This window comes from Nomascus leucogenys, chromosome 4 (assembly GCF_006542625.1).
Source record: "Nomascus leucogenys isolate Asia chromosome 4, Asia_NLE_v1, whole genome shotgun sequence".
Taxonomy (NCBI): Eukaryota; Metazoa; Chordata; class Mammalia; order Primates; family Hylobatidae; genus Nomascus; species Nomascus leucogenys.
The window spans coordinates 63,124,483-63,144,568 of NC_044384.1; the positions used below are offsets into that span (position 1 = coordinate 63,124,483).

Sequence of the window (20,086 nt, forward strand, 5' to 3'; positions counted from 1 at the left end):
GGGGAGTCTCCTTGCCTTTGCAGGGATCCCTGACCCCCAGGTCACAGACCAGTACTGGTTCCTGTTAGGAACTGGGCCACACAGCAGGAAGTGAGCAGTGGGCCAGCGTGCATTACGGCCTGAGCTCTGCCTCTTGTGAGATCAGTGGCAGCATTAAATTCTCATAGGAGCATGATCCCTATTGTGAACTGTCCATGTGAGGAATCTAGGTATGTGCTCCTTATGAGAATCTAATTCCTGATGACTTGAGGTAGAACAGTTTTATCCTGAAACCATCTCCCCACCTCCCCACCCTGTCCATGGAAAAATTGTCTTCCATGAAACCCGTCCCTGGACCACTGCCTTACAGTGTACACCTCAAGTGACAACTGAGTGTCTTTCTGCTTTCTGCCCATGCATGGCTGGCACTGCCCAGCATTGTGAGGGAATTCATGCTCCTTGGGGGAATCCAAAACCAAGGGGAAAAAGTCAGTTAGTAAACCTCCTGCTGCACATCTTTCTAACAGAAATTTGGGCATCTGTACCCCTCCTGGGAGGAACCAAGTTCCCATTGCCTGCCGTGGTGGACTTGCTAACCCACCTGCAATTTGACCTGTGCTTCTTCCCTGATTCATTGTTCCTGCTTCTAACTCTTGATCTTTGGATCAGCTCCCTAATAAATTGCCATACCCAAGTCACTGTCTCAAGCAAGTAACCCAAAGACAATAGCTTATTATTCAGCAATATTAATCTCCTTCTGATCTGACACCACTTCTGTAGTATATTTGATTTATATGTGGTAAGACCCTTCTTTTTTTCTCCCTCCAAAAACTACATAATGAAAGGAGTGGAGATGATAGCAAGGACTCAAGTGTTTTCATTGCCTTTCTTTTCTTTTCTTTTCTTTTTTGAGATGGAGTCTCTCTCTGTCACCCAGGCTAGAGTGCAGTGGCGCAATCTTGGCTCACTGCAACCTCTGCCTTCCAGGTTCAAGTGATTCTCCTGACTCAGTCTCCCAGGTAGCTGGGATTACAGGCACCTGCCACCACACCCGGCTAATTTTTGTATTTTTAGTGGTGAGGCGGTTTCACCATATTTGCCAGGCTGGTCTCAAACTCCTGACCTCAGGTGATCCGCCCACCTCGGTCTCCCAAAGTGCTGGAATTACAGGTGTGAGCCACCGTGCCCTGCCTTTCATTGCCTTTCTTAGCACACTTACATCATGTTGAACATGTCTGTGTGGATAAATGCAAATTTGTTCAATATGCTAAGAAAAGCTAACACTATGCCATTTACTTCCATAATTTCATACCTAACCTACCTAATGTACAATATTTGGGTCCACAGATTTATAAAAATGGCATTTGCCCAATATGCCATTCCAGATTAACAACAACAAGAAGATTAAATATATAAAATACGTCTGGCCTAGATTCTGTACAGATAGCTAGGAAGTTAAAAAACATAGGCTTTAAATTCAACAGACTGTTAATATGTCTGGAAAGTGTATTCCAGGAATATTTTTGTTCAAATATACCATGCTATTAAAAAAATGTTTCATATAGGATAGCTGAAGAGGAAGCTGTTATTTAAGAAACTACTTCCTATACAAGTAAGGGGAAAGGGGGCAGTTTTACCTTTGATTATCAGTTGTCCATTTTCCTTGCTTCCGAGGCAGGAAAAGATCCAAATTGCAGGCTTTTTTTTAACCTGATGTCACTCTGGGTATCTGATGTTCATCTGCTCTGAAACACAACAATGCAATAATTAGATGTAATAACTAGCCTGAAACAAAAAGACACTTAAAAATGATCTCATAAGAACTATTCTGACAGACATTATATTCAATGTTGTTAAGAAGAGCGTTTCATAGAAAATCTACATGGCCGTGTTCTTTTCTTTCTTTTTTTTTTTTTTTAACATAAGTATAAATTTACTATCCACCTAGTGGTAGCTAGGTAAAATTGAAGGCATAAAGATAAAAAAGAAATCATCAACTTTGTAGTTCCTCAGCTTCAAACCCAAACCTGTAAGAGGGAGGACTCAGATGCCTCAGGGACCAGGCAGATAATACAAATAAATGAAACAGGCCAGGTGAGAGAGTACAAGTCTTGCTAAAAGAAGAAATCCCTACTTAGTTTCAATTGATTGTCCTCTTCTGAAAATGCAGATCAGAATTGCCACACATTCTGACCGATCGAGAGAGGCCAAAAATTCTGATTTTAATGTGAAACCTCTTGATTTCTTAAACGGTGGCTCAATTTTCTTGAAAACACTAGGTGAGCTAAATAAAGCTGACAGTCCACCAGTTTTCAATGCTATTCTATGCAGAGTGAATGGCATCTCCCCTAACTGTAGTATTAGATTGCCACTCACCAGCCACAGTTTGCAACTGCAAAAGAGGCATAAACTGACGGGGATCTCCCGCTTTACTGTGCACACACAGCTGAACTCTCCAGCCGTGGAGAACAACTAACTCCACAGGAAAAAGTAGAAGGCTAAGCTGAGCCACCCAGGGATGGCGGCAGGGGTCTTCATGGCTAACTGCTGGCCTGTAGGCACTAAATTGCAGACTGCTCCTGCAGGAAGCCTTCGGGGCCTGGGAGGCCTTTATCTGGCTCAGAAGCTAGGGCTGCTTCTCGAAGGGCTTCCAAATGCTCCTCAGCAGCCGACAGAGACTGGTCAATCCAGTCCAGGCCTCTCGTCAGATGGCAGGCATTCCTTGTCACCAGCACCAGATGACTGACAGATAGGAGCAGGGCAGTCGTCCGTGCGTCCAGGAGCTTGCGGTCCAACGGAGGGTACATCGACTTCACAACATCATCCACCCTGGGGCTGATCCGCTTAGCCACCACAATGATGTCACTGACACTGGCTGAAGTTTTCATCTTGGCCCCCAGAGCCCACTGTCATAGCAACAAGCTTCTCTGTCAGAGTGTGACAAATCTTCAAGATGGCAATGCAGTGGGACATGAGACCCGAGGCATCTTCGATCCAGTCTTCATTCTCCAGAATGGCCTCAATGCGGGGGTTGGTGATAACGACATCGTCCAGTTCTTACTCAGAGGGCTCAGACTGGGTCTCCATGGCACCAATGAGGCCCACAATGGGCTTAGAATCATAGCGCTACAGCAGGTCTCGCGGCCGGCAGTAGCGCTGCCTGCAAACCAGCATCAAGGCTGCAAACGAAGCCAGAAAGATGGTGGCCAGCACACCTATGGCAACAATCACCACGGTCTCCATGCTTCCAGAGGGCTCCTGACTCAGTCCCGCCCACATCCTCCTCATGGGCTAAAGCTGCTGCAAGTGGCAAATTGGGTGTGAGGATGGCAGGTGCTAGGTTCCTCCACGACACCTTCAGAGACCTGAGGACCTCAGGCTGCGGCTCCCGGGCGCATCCCGCCACTGCCCCGCCGATGGCAAAGTCCGGGCGCAGGCGCGGGCCTGCAGCGGAGCATGCCGGGAAGCGCCGCGGCCCTAGGAATCCAGCCCCGCGCCTCCGCGCCCCGGCCCCGGCCCCTGGCCCCCCGGCCCGCCATGGCCGTGTTCTTGCATGATGTCACACTTTGTATTTTTATGCTTTTCAGAAAATAAAATCAATCACACAGAAAAAAAAATGCTGCTGTAATAAATAGATTTGATATTCTACAATATACATTTCCTATCATTTATTTTCTTTAAAAAGCAATAAAATGCAAACATCAATGATCCGATTCTGTAAGACATAGTACACATATGCGATTGTATTCACTTCCTGAGCATTATTTGTTTTATCAACAGTACAACTAAGCCACTGTGACTTTAAAAAGGGCTAAAATGTATCATTTTTTTCCAGAGTGGTTCTTTTCACTCTGGAAAAAAACCACAGGAGGATGCCATTCATGGCATAATATTCCCAAGTGTGCTACTAGGGACTTGCTGGTGCAAGCCACTATCCTTAATTAGGACAAATACCTAATGCATGCGGGTCTTAAAACCTAGATGATGGGTTGATGGATGCAGCAAACCACCATGGCACATGTATACCTATGTAACAAAACTGCACGTTCTGTACATGTATCCCATAACTTAAAGTAAAATAATAATAATATTAAAAAAATAGTTTCTTAGAAAAGTGACAAAATGGAATGTATGACTGGACCCACACTTATGAAAGAGGTAACTATTCCAGATCATATCACATGCTATATGGCTGAGCTATGAGTTTCCTTTCTGAACAGTGACATAGAAAAGAACTTGGGTCACACAGAAAAATGATCTGATGTTGGAAAGTGTAAGTACCTGTAAAGATCTGTTTCTATTTTTTTGTAAGCAATGTATTCTTTTGGATCTAGGTAGCATATTAAAATATTGTCAGAAGGGAATGAGAAAAATAATAAATCTAAGTAATAAGCAGAAATGTAGTGATATTCAGAATTGAGAATATAATTTGCATTTTTTAACATCCTAATTATTTATAAGAATTATAGTGTTTAAATGAGTGTGGAATTCATTTTACAGAAGAGGAAGTAGATGTCAGAAGAGGTGAAATGTCTCGATCAATTTTATGCAGTGAATAGGCACAGAGGCAGAGGCAGAATTATGTCCCAGATGCTCTGTCTGGAAGTTCAGTCTCTTTAGAAACTCACATCTTGTTTCCAAAAAGAACACTGGACTTTCAAAAAGTTCAGGGCTAGTAAAATTCTCTGTAGAATTTGTTAAAGCAATATTTTGAGACTGGCAAAGCTGACAGGTATGAAAGTGCCGTGGGTGGTAAAAGGCAAGAACAACAGAAACACAACAGCCTCAGGCATGATAATAACGCACAGGAGGAACATTTGACTTTCACACGTATCTCTTTATCCATGCCATAGAAGACAAAAATGAGACTCCATCATCAAAAGCTTTTAGTCATACTTTAAAGATTATGAGCCCTGATTTATATACTATTATCCTGCTAAGTATCTTCAATATTCCATTAAACCAGACAAGCTCTGAGTGGAATTTCTTCCCCACATATATGAGGACTAAGTAACTCAGGAGATAATGAAAAATTATTAATTTCAGGCCGGGCGCGGTGGCTCACGCTTGTAATCCCAGCACTTTGGGAGGCCGAGGCGGGCGGATCACGAGGTCAGGAGATCGAGACCACGGTGAAACCCTGTCTCTACTAAAAATACAAAAAATTAGCCGGGCGTGGTGGCGGGCGCCTGTAGTCCCAGCTACTTGGAGAGGCTGAGGCAGGAGAATGGCGTGAACCCGGGAGGCGGAGCTTGCAGTGAGCCGAGATCGCGCCACTGCACTCCAGCCTGGGCGACAGAGCGAGACTCCGTCTCAAAAAAAAAAAAAAAAAAAAAAAAAAAAGAAAAATTATTAATTTCTAAAAATATATAGAACTGATCATTTATCCGTTCACAACTATTTATTGAGAATTTATTGTCTACTAGATAGTACTCTTAATTTTCTTTGGAAACAAAGTGGAAAGATTATGTAATTTCTGAAAAAGACACCCAGAAACACAAGAAGAAATTCATTTTATTATAATTGGTTTTATAAGTTAGATAATTGTTAGGTAAACAAATATATTAATCACTAGGAGAGGTCTTAAATGTCATCTAGTCTAATGGTTACCAAATGTGGTTGATCATCATAGTCATCTGGAAATTTGCATTAAAATACAATTACAGAATTTCACGCAAGATCGTTTAAATCAGAATATTCATGGGTAAGGCAGGGGAAATCTGCATTTTGAAAATGCTCCCAGCTAATTCTCCTGATGAAGCAGGTTGGGAAACCTGCCAATTCTGTCTGATTTACTCATTATATAGAGAAGGACATTGAAACCAGAGAATTGACTTGCCCAAGGCATTTGCTTCTTGGTGACAGCACTGAGATTAAAATGCAGACCTCCTGATTCTCCAGTTTTTTTTCTTTTCCTTACCCCAAGTATCCCTCTTTTACTTTTTCTTCCTGTTCTTTTTTTTTAACCACCACATAATCAAGATTTAGCATCTATATCTGAGAAAGAACAAGCGTAAAAGAACAAGTACACTATAATTATCTGAGTATCAGAAGATTCAGGTATGTTTTCTCATTAGCAACCATTTACACAGATGAAAGGTGAAGAACAGGAATTTGGACTTCAGCTGTTCGATTCAATCATGTGCTTCCTACTCTTCCACTGTCTTTTTCTAGAATCAGCTACTTGGGAGTTGTCTGCTGAGTCCCTTTCTTTGGGGTCTGCCCAGCACTCTCCATCCTGCAGTTGTCAAAGGGGTCCTCGTTCCTGGACATCCCTGATGGGACCAGGAGAGGTGTTTTTCCCAAACCAGGCCCATAATTGGGACTGTGAGACTATAGCTTTGTCCAGGTTAAAGAGTGATGGGTAAACCATGGAGAAGGAAGAATGGAAGAGGCACACATGGAAGCTGGAACAAGAACTCTCTCAACTCATCTGCCTCCTGCTCCCTCTTTTTCATTTTTTCCTGTGGCCTTCATGGGCTCATGTATCCATAAGAGATAAAGAGACGGAATCTTGCTCTGTCATCCAGGCTGGAGTGCAGTGGTGCAATCATAGCTCACTGCAGCCTCAAACTCCTGGTCTCAAGTGCTCCTCCTGCCTCAGGCTCCAGAGTAGCTGGGACTAGATGTGCACCACCACAGCTGGCTATTTTTTTTTAAATTTAATTTCTCATAGACATAGAGTCTCTCCATTTTGCTCAGGTTGGTCTCAAACTCCTGGCCTCAAGTGATCCTCCTGCCTTGGCCTCCGCCTTTTTTTTTTTTTTTTTTAAATTACATTATTTATTTTTAAATTAATTTTTTTGGCTTAAGCTAACTCAAGTTAGTTTGTTTCTGTAACTCTGCAGCCAGAGTCAAGATGAACACACCTCATATCATTCATTTTATGTGTGTTACTCTATAAACCAGTCACTTTAGTTACAGTATTCTAAGAGGCTTATTTAAAAACTATTGGCTGAGAGTGTGCAGAAGGAAGAATACACACTACAAAGGTATTGCATTTTATGGAACACCTATATTTTCATCAAATACATGTTTTGAAGTGTGATAAAGTGGAGAAGGTCCCGATCAGAAAGTCCTCTTTTCATCTCAGATCTGACTCTTACAAAGTTTCTGCCTTGTGAAAGTTACCTAGCCTCTCTGTTTTAATGTCCTTATTTGTAAAATACCTCCTGGCTAACTTTAGTCAGGTTAGTATGAGGAACAAGGGAAAGCACTCATTCATTCTCTCATTCATTCATTCGCCCCACCATTCTGCAAAGATTTATTGAGCATCTGTCATATGCCAAGCACTATCTAGGGGATGAGAATACATTAGTGAACATTTCATTTTAGTAAAGACAAATAAACAGAAAGTAAATACTAAATGTAAAGCAGTAAATTATAGAGCAGTTTAGAAGGTGGAACATGCTATAGATGTAAGAAAAATAGACCAAGGTAAGAGGTATCAGAAGTGCATGGGTAGGGAGGTGTAGGGAGGGGAAGGGATTCCACCAAGAAAGTGAGATTTGACCAAAAACTTGAGAGATGTGAGGCAGTGAGTGCCATGCCAGAGAAGAGAGTTCCAGGCAGAGGGAACTGCAGGGGTTATAGTGCTAAGGTGGGGGTGTTCCTGGTTGGTCTTGGGATTGCAAGAAAGTCATGGGATGGAGTGAAGTGAGGGAGGAGATTAGTAAGTATGTGCACAACTTACTTGTACAAATCTGCTGCCCATTGTGAACCATGTGGGAACTAATGAAAATAAGTCACAACAAATTGCATTATTTGGGCACTCTACAGTTCACATCATGCTTCTATGTGGATTAGCTCACCCTGCTACTTGGAACACATTTTCCTTCCTGGGTCTTCTAAGGCACTGTGAGGAACAGTAGTAGGTACAGATAATACAAGGTAGTTCAACTACAATTGCTAAGCTCATAGACTTTTCTCCCACAGTTGCCATTTAGTATATTTTCTGAATGTAAAGATGCGTATATTTGCCCTTCCAAAGTAGTGAATAAGGAATTCATTAAGAGGAAACTATGCTACTGAAAAGTGGGTATATGTATATTGAAAGATATGTGTCCAGCAATTCAGTACTTAGATAAGCCTATGAGCAAACATGAGTTGTTATGAATTTGTAACATTAAACATGGTGGGTGGTGGGGTGCTGTGGGGAAGTGGAAGAAGGAGTGGGTCAAGGATGGCTCATGGCTTTTCAACTTTTACTCTGAGAGTGAAAAGGGGGCCATGGCAGGAGTTTGAGCTTACAGTCGACACAGCTTATGTTTCAAAACCTCATCCTGGCTGCTGGTCTGGAATAGTACATAGGAGAGGTCAGGATGCAGGTAGCTGGAAAGCTGTGAACCACCCGAAGACAGGCAACATTTGCTCCGACTCGGGTGGGGCTGAGGAGCAGTCAGATCCTTGCTGAACTTGTTTTGAAGCAAGAGTTGACATGACCTTTTGATGGATTGGGTGATTAGGGTGAGAAAATAAAGAGACAACAATGACCCCAAGATTTCTGGCCTAAGCAACTGGAAGAGTGACCTCGATGTCGCTTGAGATGAGAAAGACTGAGTCTAGAGCAGGCTTTTTAGGGAAAGCTGATGCGTTCAGTCTGGCCATATTGATTGAATTATCAGTGCCAACTGGACTTGCCACATAGGTGGTTGGATATACAACACTGGAAAGTGGGAGAGAAGTCTGGGCTGGAGTTTGTGTTAGAATCTTTCTAGTATAGCATAGGTAATTGGTAGTTTTTCCTATTTCCACCACCACAGATGATTATACAAGGATTAAATAAAATAATATATGTAATGCGCAGTACCTGGTATGTAACAGGAATGCAACATATTTTAATTCCCTTCTGTTTCCTGCCATTATTTATAAATATATCTTTTTCTGCTGACTATATTATAAGATTATGTTTATCTTTCTGTGAAAAAACAATCAATTTCTGCAAGACACAATATCATACTTTACATTTTGGCAGTCCTTTTTAAAACAAAGGGAAATAATCTCCTGATAAAACGTTGATAATTGTACACAGTAAGTCATAAAAGAGAATTTCCAGGAAGCAAGGTAAATTTTTGTTTGGACAGGAGATGAAAGGTCTACAGAGAAAGTGAAAACTGAACAGATATGAATCTATAGACCTAAAAAAACCCTAAACTTTTCTTGGATCTCCCTGGATTTCTTTGGACATAGATCTCGTTTTTTTACTTTATCTTCTAGCACTTAAGAATGTTTTTTTTAAGAAATAGATTAATAGTCCTCTAAGATGAAGAAGATGCAGAAATATGAGAAACATGATCATGACCATAGTGCCGAGTGCACAGCTGAGGAGGAACATTTCTGAAAGGCATGGATGGCTGAGAAACTCTGGAAGTTCCAGGGTGAAATCTTTAAAGTCTACAATTGTATCTTTAAAATGAGTTTCTTGATTTATAAATTGCCTCTTTCACAGAACAAATTTTAAACCAGAAACCATCTATGTTTAAATCCTGTTTTAGAGATGAAGTTTATGAAAACTAGAGGGGGACATGGCTTGTCTGAGATCATGGACCACCAAGATCAGAGGTGGGACCGGGCCGCCAGCTCACTTAACTCTGGGTGCTTGTCTTTGCACTCAAATTGTTTCCTTAAGTTGTTTTACCCAACTCCCTGTTTTATGTAATAAGCATCATTTGTTTTAAATCTCACATTTCATCTTAAATTTTACTTAAATTTTACCTTATAGTCCATAAACTATTATGTAGGTTTGAAAACAATGGTAAACTATCTATCTGCTTCACTCCAGCAGATCTTAGAAATAAATTCCAGAATGAGGTCTGCATTTATTCTGTGACTTTCCATGTGTCTGAGACAGCATTAGCTCACATAATAAAAGAAGGAAGACTGGTCAGTTTCCAAATCACTTTGCTAATTGGTTCCTCATTTGTGTATAAGAAATTTCAAGGCAGGCTGGATTCATGGGTGTGTGACCCATGGAGCTTCAGAGGGAGGACCCCATGCTCAGAAAAGCCCTGTGCTTTGTTCAGTGATTCTAGTAGTTGAACCTGTGTTTTGTGGGCAAAGTCCAATAGGACAGTAAGCATCAAGGGAGCAGGGGCTGTCTGCACACTCTGCACATGCTCAGCCATTCTGTGCTGCCTCATTCACACATGGTGTTCATAATGGTGAATTCTGGGGGATGCACAATTCATGGGAGTCTGGTGTGTTTCAACATGAGAGCACGAGTAAGTGTATTATGTCTGTGAGTAAGTGGGGAAGCTGGCAGCCCCAAGAGGCCATGCTCGCCACTGGAACCAGAACTTCCTTCAAACTTAGCAAGAAGGCAAAGGGTTCTAAGAAACACAGATGACCACGGGAGCCTATTGCATCCTTTGTTCCTTGAATAATTCCCTGTATCAGCCAACTGTTTATGCTGAAAATGAAGACATACAAAGAGAGAGAAAGAAAGAGCAAACTGCAGCTCTTTTTCTTGCAATCCTTTCTTACTCATGAGTAAGTCAAAGGGAGAGAGTGTATCCAGAAATGAAATATAAACAGTTATTTAAATCTTGTATATCATTTCCACTGTTTGGGTAAGGATGACATACATATGTACCATCTATGAAATACCTAATTTTTGCTGATTCTGCATGCAAATCAACTATTCTTATAGTTGCATTGCACAATACAAAGTGAATGCTAAAATTTGTGCTGTTTATATTTTTGTTTTTTATTTACTCGGAATAATGTGAAATGTCAAATAAAAACTAGTAGAAAAAGTCAAGAGAGGAATGGCAGAAGAAAGGACAGTTTTATACATTATCACCTTTAATGGCCCTTCGTTCCTGCTTTCCGAATAAGGGGCCTGCATTTTCACTTTGCCCTGGGCCCTGCAAATTATGTAGCCATTAACATTCACCCTGATGTTATGACCTGGCACACACACTAGCAAGTGCTTCCAGCATTATTAACTTACAGCTTAAGTATTATATAGAGAACTTTGGAAATAGAACACCTTCTTTTGAAAATCCTAGTACAACTGCAAACTGAATTAATCTGCTCTCTGTTCTCCTCAATGTCTTCTCTCATTTTCCAACTGACTTCTTGGACATTTGATCAAAGTTCCTAATTCAAATTAATCCTCCTCAGAAGTCCCCCAGCTCTTAATTTAATTTGAGTTCTAATTTAATTTAATTTTAATCTTCCATTTGAAATGCCACTGCCCTCAAGGTCAAATATTCAGCTGGGGAAGAGAGAAAAGTCAGTGATAAAAGAAATTTAGTCTAAGGTGTGAATAATGAAAATAATTGATACTTTAGAGGGATATTAAGGTAAGCATATGTCCAAACTCGTCAGATTGCATATATTGAGTATGTACAGCTTTTTGCAATCAATCATACCTCAATAAAGCTATTTTAAAAAAAGAACCACTTTTTAGGCTTACATGACCTTAATAAGTAAGAAACAATATTTTAAAGGAAGAAAGCTTTGTATTACTTTCTGCTAAGAAGGCCCTTCTACCCTAATCCATTTGAAAGAATGAGCATTTGCCTGTTTCTGAATAATTGCACATTATTTATTTAAAGATGACACAATGTGCACATAGTACCTTGCTGCCCAGCTGGTTTCCTGTCTTCAACTCTCCTCTCCCATCCATTCTCCAAGTAGCGGCCAGACAGTCCTTCTAAAATACTAGACAGTGTAAACCTGATTGGCTTAAATTCAATTGCTTGCAGGGTCTGATACAATCTTCCTTGTTAGGAAGTCAGTGCCCTTCATGATCTGGCCCTGAAACTCTCCTTTCCTTCTCTGACACTGTAAACTCCAACAGAACCAAACTGCTTTCTTGAACTCAACCTCCAGCTTTTGAATAATTGTCCACGGACCAAGCCTTTGAATCTTTGCTGATCTCTTCTTTGCCCAGCAAACTCCTACTTACCCTTCATGACTACACCAAAAATTAAGCCTCTTCTCTGTAGCCCTTTCTTCACTCTTTTCCTATTTGTTTTTCTCAGTAAAATGAAAGCTCCCCACGGAATGAACCTGTGTTGTTCATCTGATATCTTTGGCACCTAAACTCAAGTTTGGTACATTGTAGGTGCTTTACAAATGTGGGTTGAATGTAAAAAAAAAAAAAAAAATAATGAAGTAATGTGTACTCAAATATAACCAGGTATTTTCCAGAAAAGGGCCTTTCAATCACAAAATATATAGGCTTATTTCATTTCTTTTTTTTTTTGGAGACGGAATCTCGCTCTTTCCCCCACGCTGGAGTGCACTGGCGCTATCTCCGCTCACTGCACGCTCCGCCTTCCGGGTTCACGCCATTCTCCCGCCTCAGCCTCCCGAGTAGCTGGGACTACAGGCGCCCGCCACCATGCCCGGCTAATTTTTTGTAATTTTTTTTTAGTAGAGACGGGTTTTCTCCGTGTTAGTCAGGTTGATCTCGATCTCCTGACCTCGTGATCCGCCCGCCTCGGCCTCCCAAAGTGCTGGGATTACAGGCGTGAGCCATTGCACCTGGCCTTCATTTCTTCAAAGTTCACCAAAAAGAAAAGCACTTTAAAATATGTAGTGCTAGTTGGAAACTTAGTCTCCATTCTCTTGTTTGTACTTTTTTTTGGTCTGCGTTCTTCTCTCTTGTCCTTATATCTCAGTCCGCCTGGGGAAGCTTGGCAGCTTCAGGAATTTGGCTAAAGGACTCTGCTGAAATGTTAAGGTACTGCCTCCCACACCAACTCACTTCTTTGCAAATAAGATGATTTTGGGATCCTCCATGAACAGAAAGTGCCTAATGACTCATTGTGATATCACAACTGTTGTCTTGTTACAAAAAGATTTACAATTTATTTACAACTAAGATATTGCACTATTTGGTAATATCTTATAATCCGTGTGCAGAAGAATAAAAATCCTTTTCCCTAAGGTAGAATTCTTGGCTAAAAGGAGGTTTATCACCCAAGCACTGGGATCAACTGGAGATTTTGATATTTGTTGTCAATCACTTACGTGGGAACTCTCCATGTCTTGCATTTGTAGGGCATTTTTTTTCTTAAAATCTCTGAGAGTAAAATTCACTAGACTATTATAATCTGTTTGTCCCTACTGAAGTCCCATTACTTTCTCTCCATCCACTGGGCTGACTGCCTTTCACATCTCTTTCAGTTTTTCCCCCCTCTGTATAAGCTTAACTTCTGTTATAAGAAAGGCTACAATTTATTGAGTACATTTTATATGCCAGACTCTTTTGTAAGCATATTATTAATACATCGATTATTTCATTTAAAATTCACAATAAGCCTAATGAGGTAGGTTCGATGATTATTACCACTTTGTTCAATGATTATTACCATTTTGTTCAATGATTATTACTCCTCAGAAGACTCAGATGCAGAGCTGTTAAGAAACTCATCTTAACATTAGAGATGTTAAGAAATCAAAATATTACACCTGTAAGTGGACGTATATACAGACCTAGGCAGTCTGGTCTCAGCTTCACCTCTCAGTGTTTGTCTCAAGTCAAATGTGCAGATTTATTTTTTATGAATTAATTTCCCCCTTCTTATTTAATTCCTTAATATAAGCCTGTCTGTAAGGCATTCAAAGCTTACCATGTCCCGGGAACTTTAAATACATTACTTCATTTAGATATTATTATCATTATCCTATTCTACAGATACCAAAATTGAGGCACTAAGTGATTATGTTACTTAGCCAGTGAGATCTCACAGAAAATTCTGGAACCAAGATTTAAATCTAGTTCTTTTTTTTTTTTTTTTTTTTTTTTTTTGAGACGGAGTCTCCCTCTGTCGCCCAGGCTGGAGTGCAGTGGCGCAATCTCGGCTCACTGCAAGCTCCGACTCCCGGGTTCACACCATTCTCCTGCCTGAGCCTCTCCGAGTAGCTGGGACTACAGGTGCCCGCCACCACGCCCGGCTAATTTTTTTGTATTTTTAGTAGAGACGGGGTTTCACCGTGGTCTCAATCTCCTGACCTCATGATCCGCCCACCTCGGCCTCCCAAAGTGCTGGGATTACAAGCGTGAGCCACCGCGCCCGGCCTTAAATCTGTTCTTTTTGTCATTATGCTACATTGTACTCTTCTGTGTCAGATTTTGTTTTCCTTATTCTTTTTTTTTAAAGGCTGAACAATACATTCCATAGCTTATTTATTTTTTCTTCAACTTTTAAGTTCCGGGGTACATGTGCAGGATGTGCAGGTTTGTTACATAGATAAACATGTGCCATAGTGGTTTGCTGCACATATCAACCCACTACCTAGGTATCAAGCCCAGTATCCATTAGCTATTCTTCCTGATGCTCTCCCTCCCCCCACCTTTCTCCAGGACAGACACCAGTGTGTGTTGCTTCCCCCACCAACCCCACGTGTCCATGTGTTCTCATCGTTCAAGTCCCACTTATGAATGAAAACATGTGGTGTTTGGTTTTATGTTTCTGCGTTAGTTTGCTGAGGATAATGCCTTCTGGCTCTATCCATGTCCCTGCAAAGGACATGATCTCATTTCTTTTTATGGCTGCATAGTATTCCATGGTATGTATGTACCACATTTTCTTTTTCCAGTCTACCATTGATGAGCATTTGGGTTGATTCCATGTCTTTGCTATTGTGAAGAGTGCTGCAATGAACATAAGTTTTCCCTGTTCTTAAAAATCAATTTTCTATGCCAAAGTATAGAAGAGGCTTATTTTTTAAAGAATCAGGTTGGTGACTAGTTCATTTGTTAGAGCCAAATTTTTAGCTACCAAAGAGACCAAAATCTTACTTCCAAGCCTGTATATGCCAGTTGGCAATGCTGGTTCCACTGCCACAAAATGTAACTCTGTTCCCAGACAGCCACTTGCAAAATGCATGCTGCTAATCATGAAGCAGAGAATTATTTACTTTTAAAAGTTGATGGAAGTTTATTACGCCTCAGATCTAATATCATCATTTCATATATAAGAAAAGCACAGAGAGATTAAGTGGCATACCTAAGATGACACATTAAATTCATAGCAAGCTTGGGACAATCATTGAGATTTTCTGACACTAAATCTGAGGTCTTTGTCCCATACAACAAAAGCAATCTCTGCAGCCATTTTGTTATTGTGTCTTAAAAAAATGTATTCATACATTCAACAAATACTGAGTGGTTACCTGTGCCAGACAATGTTCTAGATGCTGGAGACAGAGTAGTAAACAAATAAAAAAAAAAGATTCCTGCACCCCTGGAGCTTTACATCCTGGCATTGTAATGGCAGAATGGAACAAACTGTTACTGAAATAAGGATGATCCAAAGCTATAATGCCTCATAGGCAGAAGAGCTTATTAGTAGAGTTACAGTTTTGTGCATGTACTCAAAAGCCTACTAGTTACATTGAAAGGATTATTGGTATCAATAAATAGGAATGGTGTGGGTTATGTGGTACCAATGGAGAGATGATAAGATAGGGTCTTTCTGCTCTCAAGGAGCTTAAGGATGAAGTATGTCATGTAGATTAAAGGAAATGTTTTACCTTCCAATTAAACTTTTTAAAGAAAATTTTGCCACATTAAAAATTATCTTATACCCTAACAGATAAAAATCATTGTGTGCAGCTAGTAATCCAAGTCAATTATAAGGAAGTAAATAATCTGAAATCCAAAAATTCCACCTAAATTTTCTGAAATTAATCCATTTCAGTCTTTGAAAGGGTTCTATACCTGATTTTATATGAACATGTCCAGTGTCAGAGATATAACAACAATAAAGTATTAAATTTGCCTCTAGGTCAACATATATCTTCTTCTTGCCAATAATTATTGTAATAAAGCAGCAAAATTGAGCACCTGGTCACAAGGTGTGGTGGCATGTGCTATTAGTCTGAATAGAAACAGTCACCCTAAAGCTATTCAATAATGGAAAACAGAAAGCTGTGCAATTTAAAGTGCTCTACTAAGCCTGTTCCTTAATTACAATATTTTGCAATGTCAGTGCACACCATTATCCGTAATAATCAGAGTATTTTTTTTTAAATAATATCATTCTGTTTTGAGCAAGTCACAAAGTATGCTTTGTTGTCTTCCATGACGTTAAATGCTTGAGTCTGACTCTCCCACTGCTAAGAGTGTTGAGTAGGTATAGCTAATATTCTGTCCCCATTGTAGGCCAGCACTAAGACATCTTAACTAATGTCCAGCAATAGAAAGACATCTAAACCCAAAATATAATTTAATGTTACAAATTCATAACCACTCATCTTTGCTCATAAGCTTGTCTATGGGATAAATTGCTGGACATACATCTTCTAATATACATATACCCACTCTTCAGTAGTGTACTTTCATCTTTAATGAATTCCTTATTCACTACTTTGGAAGGGCAATTATACACAACTTTACATTCAGAAAATATACTAAATGGTAACTGTGGGAGAAAAGTCTATGAGCTTAGCAATCGTAGTCGAACAACGTTGTGTATCTGTACCCACTACTATTCTTTACAGTGCCTTAGAAGGCCCAGTGAGGAAAAGGTGTTCCAGGTAGCAGAGTGAGCTAATCCACATGAAAGTGTGATATGAACTGCAGAGTGCCCAAATAATGCAGTTTATTGTAACTTATTTTCATTAGTTCCCACATGGTTCACAATGGGCACAGATTTGTAGAAGTAAATTGTGCACATACTTCCCACTGCCAATGTCATCACAATAAAATATCTGCTAAAATAGAAGGCAGTAATTCTGTTGATATAGTAATTAGCTAAGACAGTCCATTCGAGAAGCAAAAACAGTGAACAGAAATGCTGGGAGCCTCTTTTTATTTCCTTTGCTTCCATCATGGATGAAAAGTTTGTAGGGCCATCTCTGGAAAATGCCGTGACAGAGAGTTACATTTTCTTCCATACTTTTCTGTGTCCCTTTTCTGTACCTCTCTTTTCCATTTTGATGTTTTCTTTTTCAAATATTATTATTCAAATTTCCCTTCATTAAAGTTATAATTCTCCACAAGAAGTGGTCCAGCCCAAGAAGCATCCTTGTCCCTGTAGATCTAAGATGCTCCTCCCTCACTGAAAGACATCCAGGGGCTTGGCCAGTGAAAATTCACTCAGCTCACTCATGTAGTACTAGCACGGGTGAGTGGAAACCCTGGCAGCACCAGATGAATCCAGCAGACCAAAATAGCAATGGAAAGCACTGAAAACTAAACTGCCATTGGAACCATGGCCCACAGAAGTAGGCCAGAACCTGCATGCTAAACGTAACAGTGTGACTCCTCACTAAAATCAAAGATTTAAACAAGACCCAGAGTCCCTAATTTAACAGATAAAAGGCCCAAGATGCCATTAAAAAAAGAAAAATCACCTGTCATACAAAAATCAAGGAAACAACAACTTGAATCAGAAAGGACAATCAACTGACACCAATATTGAGATGAACCGGATGGTTAAATTATCTGATGGGTTTAAAACAGCTATCATAAGACTGTTTAAATGATCAGACACCACTGGGGCTGGGTGTGGTGGCTCACACCTGTAATCCCAACACTTTGGGAGGCGAAGGTGGGTGATCACCTGAGGTCAGGAGTTTGAGACCAGCCTGGCCAACATGGTGAAACCCTGTCTCTACTAAAAATACAAAAATTAGCTGGGTGTGGTCGCGGGTGCCTGTAATCCCAGCTACTTGGGAGGCTGAGGCAGGAGAATTGCTTGAACCTGGGAGGTGAAGGTTGCAGTGAGCCAAGATTGCACCACTGCACTCCAGCCTGGGCAGTGGAGAAAGAGTCTGTCTCAAAAAAACAAAACAACAACAACAACAACCAAAAACAAATGCAAGTGCTCTTGGAACAAATGAAAAAATGGAGAATTTCAGCAAAGAAACAGAAATTATAAAAAAGGACCAAATGGAAAGTCTAGAACTAAAAAATAGCAAAACATAATTATTTTTTAAAAAAAGAACCTTAGGCCGGGCACGGTGGCTCAAGCCTGTAATCCCGGCACTTTGGGAGGCCGAGGCGGGTGGATCACAAGGTCAGGAGATCGAGACCATCCTGGCTAACATGGTGAAACCCCGTCTCTACTAAAAATACAAAAAAATTAGCCAGGCGTGGTGGCGGGCGCCTGTAGTCTCAGCTGCTTGGGAGGCTGAGGCAAGAGAATGGCGTGAACCTGGGAGGTGGAGCTTCCAGTGAGCAGAGACCGCGCCACTGCACTCCAGCCTGGGAGACAGAGCAAGACTCCGTCTCAAAAAAAAAAAAAAAAAGAACCTTGGTAGATGGACTCAAAAGCAGAGTGAAGATAACAGCACACAGAATCGATGAACCTAAGGATAGATCAATTGAATTCACACAATCTCATCAACAGAGAGAAAATAGAATATTAAAAAAATGAACAGAGTCTTCAGGGGCCTTTAGGACAATTACAAAAATCCAAATTAATATCCTTAAAAAGAATGGAGAGAGGGTGGGGCTGAAAGAATATTCAAGGAAATAATGATTGAACACTTCCCAAATTTGGTGAAATACACATATTCACAAGTCAAGAAAACTTCAAACAAGATAAACCCCAAAAAGTGTACGCTAATTAAAATTAAACTGAAAAGAAAGGCAGAGAAAATATTTTGAAAGGAGTCAGAGAAAAATAATGCCTGTCTCTAGGAACGCAGCAATTTGAATAACAGCAGATTTTGCATATGAAACCATGAAGGCCAGAAGGAAGTGGCAAAACAGTTTTCAAGTGATAAAACAAAAATATTGTCAACAGCAAATTCTACATTCAGCACAACTGTCTTAAGGAAAGAACAGAAAATAAAGGCATTCTTATGTAAAGGAAAATTAGAAAAGTTTGTCACTACCAAACCTAACTTTAAAACTTGGCTAAAGGAAGTTCTTCAAACAGAAAGAAAATAATAAAAGAATCTAGAAGCATAAGAAAAACAGGAACAAGTAAAAGAGCAGAAATATGGGTACATTGTGAGTTTCATAAAATATATTTGATGACTAAAAAAACAGTAAAATGCAATCTGATACTTAAGACAATCATATCTAAAAGTGGGGAAGGTAAAGAAACCTGAATGGAAGTGGGGCTCCCACACTTTACTTAAAAAGGTAAAATGCTGGTACCAGTAGACTGTGAAAAGTCACATATGTATATTGAAATATCCAGAGCAACCACTATAAACACCATACAAAGAGATCCACTCAAAACCATTATAGAGAAAATACTTGCAAACATATGTCTGGTAAGGGACTAATATCCAGAATACAGAAAGAACATCAAGCTAGGTACAGTGACTCATGCTTGTAAACTTAACACTTTGGGAGGCTGAGGTGAGAGGATGGCCTGAGGCCAGAAGTTCAAGACCAGCCCTGAACAATGTAGTGAGATCCTGTCTCTATAAAAAAATCAAAAAAAATAGCCAGGCATGGTGGCATATGCCCGCAGTACTAGCCACTCAGGAGCCTGAGGTAGAAAGATCACTTGAGTTCAGGAATTTGAGGTTGCAGTGAGCTATGATCATGCCACTGCACTTCAGTCTGGGCAACAGACAGAGATCCTGTATCTAAAACAAACAAATAAACAATAACCACAAAATCCAATTAAATAATGAACAAAGGACTTGAATAGGCACTACTCCAAAGAATATATACAAATGACCAATAGCACATTAAAAGATGCTCAATATCACTAAACACTAGGGAAATGAAAATCAAAACCACAATGAGTTACTACTTCATATCCATTAGGTTGGCTGTTATAAAATATATATATATAAGATTATGAGTGTTGACAAGGATGTGAAGAAATTGGAACCTTTGTGCATTGCTGGTGGGAACGTAAAATAGTGCAGCTGCTATGGAGGCTGAGGCAGGAGAATTGCTTGAACATGGGAGGCGAAGGTCATTCCTCAACAAATTAAACAGAATTATCACAGGATCTGGCAATTCCTCTTCTGGGTATATACCCAAGAATCGAAAGCATAGGCTTAAACAGATATTTGTATACTACTGTCCACAGCAGCATTAATTCACCATAGCCAAAGGTAGAAACACCATTCATGTGTTCATGAACAGATAAATGAATGAACAATGTGGTATATCCATATGGAGAAATATTATCCAGCCTTACGAAATTCTGACACATGCTGCAACATGGAC

At 40.2% G+C, this 20,086-nt stretch overlaps 1 protein-coding gene and 1 pseudogene across 3 annotated transcripts in view; both read right to left on the reverse strand.

Moving 5' to 3' along the window:
- Nucleotides 1–20,086, reverse strand: part of DLGAP1 (DLG associated protein 1) — a 988,253-nt gene that overhangs the window by 672,770 nt on the left and 295,397 nt on the right. For 2 of the 3 annotated variants that reach the window (XM_030810698.1, XM_030810695.1), the window contains exon 3: nucleotides 1,617–1,724. The gene's annotated coding sequence lies outside the window, so the exon portion shown is untranslated. The remainder of the gene's footprint in view (nucleotides 1–1,616; nucleotides 1,725–20,086) is intronic. The other variant, XM_030810696.1, reaches the window with a different exon arrangement.
- Nucleotides 2,468–3,397, reverse strand: LOC101179021 (annotated as a pseudogene).